Raw genomic sequence first — 9,299 nt, 5'->3', positions numbered from 1 at the left:
GAGACGCTCTTTGTATGTTTCCTCAATTAAGACCTGTTTTCCATTGGTGTATTTGAAAAAAGTGGTGAACCTGTTAAATTCACTACAAAACGTTAAGAAGATGAAAGTAATGTTTGAAGGAATATTATTTTTCTATCGACGTGCCGGCGGGCGGGCACAGATAGAGAGTGATAAAGCAGCACCACCCGCGCGGGGCGTGCTGACGAAAAGGCAAGCGCTCCTCCTCTCATCGCGTCCTTATTAAGACAGAAAAAAGACGCTGTTGAATTTGACCTATTCGCAGTTCGAGCAGGTGCTTAACGCTGGAGAATATCACCACTTCGAAGTTCGAACTGCTGTTGAAACGGAGAGGTAAGTGTTTTTCGTTGGGTTTTTTTCAAAACATGCGTCGAGTGCATTTGTTCATAGTTAGAGATAGTTGTGTGGAAAACACTATACAAAGTAGCACCATGGATGTGGGCCTACAACACTGGCCTAGCAAACATGTGCTCCTACATCGACATGATTGACGAGCTCCAGTTAAGCATTGAATAATTATAAAACGTCATAGTGCTTTTACTCATTTAAAGAACTAAACCGACGCGTATTGTCATCCGGTGGTCAGGTTTGCATTGAATGTGAGCACGAGGGACGCTAGCTTGTTGCGTTAGCTTTGCGGAGCTAACAGCTTGCACTTTTGTTATAGAACCACAGAATGCAAGTACCATGATAATTTCTGTCATTAATTTTTGTGTAAGACACGATGTTCACTGGTTAATTACATGATTCTTAAAGCAAAGGTTACTGTGAATGCAATTTTGGTAAGATTTTTGTAGTCACACTGCATAAATCTGTCTGTGTCTGTTGTTTAAACTTCAATATAAACTATTATGGTTGAAATCGTTAATTGGGATGGAGGGATTGATATTTTTTTAATTTATAATTTATTTTTCTTACACTGATATTGTTAAAACTCCATTTAGCCCATAGTATTAATAATTCTCAACACAATACTGTCTTTTTTCTTTATAGAATAAACAATGCCTTCCCTGAGATGCAGGAAGTCCCCAAAGCAGGATACTATTGAACATGCAGTCAAGGGTCTGGACAAGACTGCAGAGTTAGAAGCGAAGTATATAAACTAATTTAAAGGTATGATGTTAACGCTTTTGCTAAGATATATTATTGTTTTCTGATAACCAAGCTGACATCGTTTTTTAAGTGGTTATTTTACATTAAGAGTGTCTTGACCTTTTCTTTTGCCACTTTTGTCAGTTTCAAGTTATTTCAGTGAGTGTGAAACCTGATGGTAGGAGTTCTATCTAAATTAAGGCTGTACTTGATGACGCCCTCCGGCATTTTTATACCACAATAGACCGGTGAACAAGTCCGATATTGATAGTCTAGTGTAAAGCACGTAATACGTCACAGAGATCACGTGACGCGATCCAATATGACTGTGTACAGTGTATGTCATTGTTTTGAAACTAAATAATCTTAAAGTTTTTTTTTTACGTAACCAGGTGCAATTGACATTTGTACTTTCAGTCCTAATACATACTGGCTAATGCAATGCTGGAAAATGAATTTTGGCTGGTCTGTTCCTTTAAAATCATAAAGAAGGGCTCTGCTCTATCCCTCACAAGAAGCAATGTTTCAAACCACCCTACATTAGTATAGTGGCCCAAATGAATATGATGACTCCTTATTTGTGTGCTTAAAAATATGACGAAGCTAACTTGATTTCCCTGTTAACTAGGTCGAGGAGTATTTACCAAGGCCCCTTTCAGGAAAGACGACTTTATTCTTTATTATGGAGTACAGAGGAAATTTGATAGATTCTGATGAATCTCAACGCAGGAAGATGGATGGAAGAGGCACTGTCTTTTTGTTTGACTTCCGCCGGCAAGAAAAAACTTGGAGGTGAGGCAAAGATTGAGATGTTATCTTATTTTTGTTTTTATTTAAAAAAATAAACACATACTCATCCCATAAGTGTTAGGGGAAAAATCATTCTCTAAGCAAAAATGTATAATTACTTTTATTCATGCGTTGAATCTGTACAAATGAAAATATAGATCATGAAGTCTCAAAGACAAGCTGTTAATAGGGTCTGATTCCAATAGAAATTTCTTGTATGATTTGATTTAGATTTAAAAATTGTGGATTTCCTATTTTTATGTTTTGTGTACACAAGATTGTCTCAAAGATTAATTTCTGACATTGATTGAATAATTGTTTTTTTTTTTTTAATCTATTTTAAGTGTTGATGCAGCTCAAGAAGATGGCAGTCTGGGAAGACTGGTTAATGATGACCACATGCACCCCAACTGTAAAATGAAGAAGATGACAACAGAGGACAGACCACACCTCTGTCTGTTTGCGCTCCGAGACATTGATGTTGGCGAAGAAATAACTTAAGACTATGGACCAGCTGGCCTTGGAGAACACAGGTTTGTAAGATGCATCTTTAAGTACAATAACAGAGCCCACTTGTGGTGTTCTGGTGATGTAGTTTCCAATTAGTTTGGCAATCTAATAAATGTATGTGAGGTTTCTATGGAAGTTGAACATGCTGACTGACTGGGGGAGTTCTCCATTGTCCACTATCTGTAATTCAAATTTGTGGGTCTGAGTCAAAGTTTGGCTCTGCAGGAACAACGAACTGGTCAGGGAGTGACAGTATTACAAAGTTCTGCGTTACTCCTTTCTGGGCGGTGGCCCTGTTAGGCCATCATATGCCATATTGCAAATATCCCCATTGTGGGACTAATTAAGGACATCTTTATGTTGTGGTTTCCCTACCAGAACCAGCACCAACCCTGTATATTCATGATATAAAACACTGTTTCAATTTGATATTTAGCCTTTCTATACTGTAAAAATAGAAGACCCCAGGCTTTCCTGCGCGCCCTTGCCCAATTGGTGGTGTTCAGGAGACAACCTGGGACTGAAATATCAGTCACAACCAGTGTTGTTTTCGTCACTGATGACTATGACGAAAATACTTCGTTAACGCCCCTTTTTTAATGACGATGACAAGCTATACGAGGTTCTTTTATGACGAAAACATGACGTGATGTACATGAATTTTTTTCGTTGACTAGACAAAATTGTTAGCATGTGGTTCATAAATTATTTTATGTTGCTTTTAGTGAAATAAAGCCACAACAGTTGCCCAACAAAATGTTTTGCTTCTCTGCTTATTTTGGAGCAGTGAGTATTGATTCCACTGTTGCCACTTTTTTCTGTTTGTAATGAAGAATCCTTAGTAGTCCATCCAAAAGTCTTTGTTATTGGGTGGAAACCTTGAATGCCTTGTTTTAACTCAAATGGACTTAAACCCATCCATCCATCCATCCATCCGTTATCTGTACCGCTTCTCCTCACTAGGGTCGCGGGGGGTGTTGGAGCCTATCCCAGCTGTCTTCGGCAGTAGGCGAGGTACACCCTGAATTGGTGTCCAGCCAATCGCAGGACATGCATAGACGAACAACCATCCACGCTCACACTCATGCCTCGGGGCAATTGGAGTGTCCAAGCAACTTGCCATGCATGTTTTAAGAATATGGGAGGAAACCGGATTACCCAGAGGAAACCCACGCAGGAAGGCCGGAGCCAGAATCGTACCTACGACCTCAATATTGTGAGGCCATCATGCTAACCAGTTGGGCCACCGTGCCGCTTGGACTAAAACCTTTGTGAATAAATTGATGAAAACTAGGGTAAAACTTTTTTTGCGTTTCCGTCGATTAAAACTGGACTAAAACCCTTTTTTTAGTTTTCGTTGACTAAAACTGGACTAAAACTATAACGAATTGGGATGACTAAATGTGATGTAAACAAATCAGCACTTTGTCCAAATGACTTGGACAAAATCTAAAATGCCTGCCAAAAACAACACTGGTCACAACACGTGTCTACAGAAGATTAATTGGCATGGGCGAAATTAATTAGTTTTATTTCATTCATGAGCTTATGTTTTGTTTTGGGTGGCTAAGGCTTAAAATGTGTAAAAATCTAATCCAACCTCAAATATAATTAATTCAATAAATTTATGATGCTACTAAAACATCGAAGCAGCCTCCTCCAGGCTTTACAGACTCAGAAATGGAGGTATGCGTATCGTGTGCTCATCCTGTCGTGTCTCGAGATGTTAAAATTGCAGTTAGATAGACGTGTGCTGATTAGACAAGACTTCTAATATATCTGGTGTCACAGGATATTTGTCAGTGAATGTGTATGTCTGGTTTGAGGCTCACTCAGCTTTTTCTTGTGTTGTGGGGTCCAGTTGAGTTGAATTGCGAGTCAGGTATGTTGGCCATCTGACACCCAACTGTCAGGTTTGCGTTCGTGGGGACCCCGTAGAGCCATTTTTATTGTTGACATAAATCATAGCTAATCATCTTTTCCTTCATTATCATATGAAATACAGTTAGGAGTTGTATGTGCCTTTACTATGTTATAATCTTAGAACCTACCAGCCACTACAGCTGTCCGACAAGAAGACTTTTGGCTGTCCTGTGCTCCATTGCGGCCCTGGTGGCGTTCAAAAGACAACCTGTGACTGAAATATCAGTCACAACATATCTCTACTGAAGATTAATTGTCATGCGCTAAAGTAATTGGTTTTGTTTCATTCGTGAACTTGTTCGTTAAAATGTGTAAAATTCTGATCCATTTTCTTTTTTTTAATTCATTAAATTAATATTCAACTTGTTCATTAGGATGGAGGACAACCGACAATGACTGAATCGGCTGAGGTTGATGCCACCAGAACATCGAAGCAGCCTTCTCAAGGTTTGACAGACTCTGAAAAGGAGGTATGCGTATCATGTGGTCATCCTGTCGTGTCTTGAGATGTTAAAATTACAGTTAGATAGACCTGTGCTGGTTGGACAAGTTTTCTAATATATCTGGACATAAATCGTAGCTAATAATATTTTCCCTCATCATCATATGATATACAGTTATGCGTAGTGTATGTCTTTACTATGTTACAATCTAAGAACCTACCAGCCACTACAGTTCTCTCATTGGGAGACTTAAGCTTTCGTCAGGCTGTCGACTGCTGCATTGCCCTCTTATTGGCTTTAAGTACACAACCTGTAACTGAATTATCTGTCAGAACAGAACCTATGTGTCCACAGCAGGTGATTTGGCATGTGGATTCTTCAGATTTTTAGAAAATAGGTAAAATTGTGATCAAAAGTTTAAAATGTATAAAATTCTGGTATAGTTTGCAGTAGTACATCTATTAAATCATTTCAAAACTTCTTAACAAGGATGGAGAACATTGGCTGTGACCGAATTGGTTGAGGTTTACATTACCAGGACCATTGAGCAGCCTCCTCGGGATCTACAAATTTAGGAATGAAGATATGCATCCCATGTTACAATCCTGTTATGGCCTGAGGTTTTGAAGTTGCAGTTACATATTGGGCTGGGCGATATGGCTGATAAGTACATAGCGATATAAGTATTTCATATGGGTCCATCGATACACATTGAATTCTTTTTTCATATTATTTTATTCATTATTTTTTTTATTTTCCAATATTTTCACTGCCCTGTTAAAAAAACATTTAATGTAGTTTTCCTCCCGGGAGCTTTTTGTTACGGTCAATTAAGTGTTTTTGTTAAATATAGCTGCGTAGAATAATTATATGCATTATTATCGTACCACAATGTTTTGGTTTTGCAAATAATTTCCTAAAATCATTCTAATTTTGTTATTACATTATTTTGTCATAATATCATTCATCAATATTTTAGTTTTTTTTTTTTTTCAAATAGAATTAAGACCTTTTTCTGTGCAGATTCCTCTGGGGATTAAGTATTTAATGGGTTCTCAATTTTCTCTTGGACTCTGATGCAACCCAGTCTCCTCCCTTGGACAAAAAATATGGGCTGAATCTTCCTTGGAATAACGACACAGATTCTGACGAATCATTGTCAAATCCTGCCCCTGAACTTTGTGCCTCAGACCCAGACCATATTACTATCCCAAGGCTCAGGAGGACCAAAAGTATACAGGTAAACAACCCATATAGATTTCAGGGAATCTTACAAGCAAATTGCATATATTTTATTGGTCTCCTGCCTTCTATCCTTTATATTTCGTTGTTGTTGTTGTTTTTTAGATTAAAAAAACAGGCTGACTTTGGAATGGATAAGCATTATTACTCCAACTCAGATGACAGTGGAGATGAATATATTCCGGATACAAGTGAGGCCTCTGATTCAGACGGAAGTGAATCTTTGAAAATTGTGGACCCTCTCTTGAAGTCTAAGAATGCCTTCAGAGATTTTTCTCCCACACCACGAATCTCAAAAGCCACCTCAACGCAGGTTGTTAATCAAGGGCGTTCACCCGTTCGGAGGAGTAGCAGCACTGGTGTGATTCTTGAATTCTATGGCTCTTCAAATATTTGTGCAGTTTAACACAAATCATCCAAAATAGAATTCAAGCACATCTGTGACAGAAATTCAAATTCAGAAGTCAAAGAGAGAGAACAAAAAAAAAATCTAATGCTGCGCTTCTTCCGAAGACATATACTGTAAACATTAAATGTATGTTAGGACAATCTTGAAAAAAGTATTAGAACACCCTTTACTTTTATTTCTTGTTAATTTTATTAACCAAAATATGTCCACTTTTATTACAGATTAATGAATACAAAATTAAAACTCTAATCAGCTACTTTTTAATCGTTATATTTGTATAAACAAATGTTATACATCTGTGTGTTAACTTATACTGCCAGGATGGCCGAGTGGTCTAAGGCGCCGCGTTCCGGACCCAGTCTCCCCAGGAGGCCTGGGTTCGAATCTCGTGGCTGCCAGGATGGCCGAGTGGTCTAAGGCGCCGCGTTCAGGACCCAGTCTCCCCAGGAGGCCTGGGTTCGAATCTCGAATTTCCCCATTGTGGGACTAATAAAGGCATTATTATATACAAGAAATGACGGAAAAGCAAGGGTGGTTTAGTATTTTTTTATCGTATATAGTCTGTATAATATCTTTAACCTATGCTGATGCTGTTTAATACTGATTTAAATAATAATAATAATGTCATAATCTGTTGGTTTTACATGAACAAAACCTTTCAAGCACTTTTTAAAATTCTAAATACTACCTCTTGTCAGTAAGTTGGTTCACAGCACTGCCTTGGAGTGAAAGTGTGTAGTGCTGAGACAGTCGGTATGTGCTGAGTCGTCTGACGTTTGTGTGACTGGTACCCAGGAAGGTAGCAAAACCAGGCAGTGTGTATGTCGTACCCAGGAAGGCAGAGAAACCAAGCAATATGTATGTGGTACCCACGAAGGCAGAGAAACTAAGCAGTGTGTATGTGGTACCCGGGAAGGTAGCAAAACCAGGGAGTGTGCATAGATACAGACCCCAAAAGTGATTAAAACCAAATAAAGTCCCCAGAAGATCATCTGTAGTCAGGTGAAGGACCCTGTACTTTGTTCAACTCATTTACTCCCTTAGACGTACAAAGACGTCTTTTAATGCAATGGCGCCCTCTACCAAAGACGTATAAGTACGTTTCCTGTCTTTTTTACGTCATAGTGTACATAAGGGTCTGATGCAACCTCTGACTGAGAATCAGCCTTGTCCGCATTGTGAATCATGTAAAAATCACCCAGCAGGGGGCAGAGGTGCAAAAGATCCGCCTTGAATCTGCGCCAGAGGTACAAATGGGGGGGCGGGATCCTGGGGTAGACTTATAAGTGTGGAGAGCAGCGTGGGTAGCAGCAGCATCGGCAGCACTAGCAGCAGTCGCATTAGTAGCGTTAGCAATGAAATCCTCCAAGCAAATGACGATCGAGGAATGCTTTTTTGTAAAAAAAAGCTTCCTAAAAGCATCAAGGCGATGGAGACGCTTTGGTTGAGAGGATGACGCTTCGTCGTTGTCACAACAAAACGGCGTCTAAAGAGGGTGCGCGTGCCTTGCGGCCTGCATCGCCTGCCTTCGGACAATAGCCAAAGCAGCTGAGAGTCCTCACCAGATCCCCCCGAACGAGGAGGTAAGCGCTCGCAAGTTACCATTGAACATGTGGTTTTACCCCTCATGCTTTTATTGTACATATCATGCATCTTGCGGGCAGAAAATGTCGCATAAATGTGCAGTTAGACGCGAGCGTATCTCCTCCCCGACGAGGAAACAACAATACTGAATGGTGTGGTAATCATGCATACTTTCTAAAATTCACAGATTGTGCATCCCGCGGCAAGAAAGTTCCTCCTCGTCTTGTTGGTGTAAAGAAAGGTAAATTATAATATGAAACTTCACACGCCAGCAATAAAATGCAGCAATAAATATATATTTCCAATTGTTTATATTTCTGTAATTTACAGGTTGTGCATCAGGAAGCAGTGGTTCCGGATGGCGTCACACTGGATGGCAACCGAGGAAAATCGACTTTACAGCAACCCCTGGACCACTGAATGCCGCTGCCCATTTGGAGTCTGAGGAGCCAGCTGATTTCCTGCAGCTGTTTCTCACGGATGAGCTTCTGCAGCACATCGCGGATGCCAGCAATCACTTCCCAGACAATTAAGATAAGATAAGATGTCCTTTATTAGTCCCACAATGGGGAAATTTGAGGTGTTACAGCAGCAAAGATATAGATCACACAGAGTCGGCGGCGTAATGTAGCCGTTAATGTATAACATTAGCAGCAGACATTCAGAAAAAGCATGCAAATATACACAGTATAAACGTATCTAAGTGTAAGGAAACACTCCTAATGTTTGTCCATTATACGGAGGGGGAAACGCTGTAATGATAAAGACTACTGAATGATTGAAAATACTGCAATCATAAAAATATTGCAATGATAAAAGTACTGTAATGGTAAGAGTACTGAAATGATAGAAAAGTACTGCATGATAGAAAATACTGCAATGGTAAAAGTACTGTAATAGTAAAAGTACTGCAACGATAGAAAAATACTGCAATGATGAAAGTACTGCAATGGTAAAAGTACTGCAATGGTAAAAGTACTGTAATAGTAAAAGTACCGCAATGATAGAAAAATACTGCAATGATAAAAGTACTGCAATGATAAAAGTACTGTAATAGTGAACATCCTGCAGTGGTAGAAATACTACAGTGATAGAAGTATTGTAATAAGAATACTGTAATGGTAAACAAAATACATCATTGGTCAATATTTAAGTACACCCTTGGCTGAAAGTACAGTAGTAGTTAATATTGCATCCTAGGACTGCACAATTGCACTAATGCCCTCCCGTTTGTAGGCCTGACCCAATGTTCTTGTTAAAAAGTCTGACAGCAGTTGGCAGGAAGGAGC

The 9,299-nt window shown here is 39.3% G+C and overlaps 2 long non-coding RNA genes across 2 annotated transcripts; both read left to right on the top strand.

The window, feature by feature from the left end:
- The first annotated feature begins 212 nt into the window (after window positions 1–212).
- On the top strand, window positions 213–7,066 carry LOC148315712 (uncharacterized). Its single transcript, XR_015840663.1, has 7 exons — window positions 213–351; window positions 1,012–1,131; window positions 1,739–1,902; window positions 2,244–2,432; window positions 4,707–4,802; window positions 5,863–6,015; window positions 6,123–7,066. It is a non-coding gene; the product is annotated as an uncharacterized LOC148315712 (long non-coding RNA).
- Window positions 7,067–7,732: 666 nt separating this feature from the next.
- On the top strand, window positions 7,733–8,928 carry LOC148315711 (uncharacterized). The gene is made up of 3 exons (XR_015840660.1): window positions 7,733–8,009; window positions 8,198–8,251; window positions 8,341–8,928. It is a non-coding gene; the product is annotated as an uncharacterized LOC148315711 (long non-coding RNA).
- Window positions 8,929–9,299: the final 371 nt, after the last annotated feature.

Source organism: Idiotropiscis lumnitzeri, unplaced genomic scaffold, assembly GCF_059441095.1.
Source record: "Idiotropiscis lumnitzeri isolate Australia: NSW breed Sydney's pygmy pipehorse unplaced genomic scaffold, RoL_Ilum_1.0 HiC_scaffold_51, whole genome shotgun sequence".
NCBI lineage: Eukaryota > Metazoa > Chordata > Actinopteri > Syngnathiformes > Syngnathidae > Idiotropiscis > Idiotropiscis lumnitzeri.
Note: the sequence above shows the minus strand (reverse complement) of the source record. Positions and strands in the feature narration are given on the sequence as shown.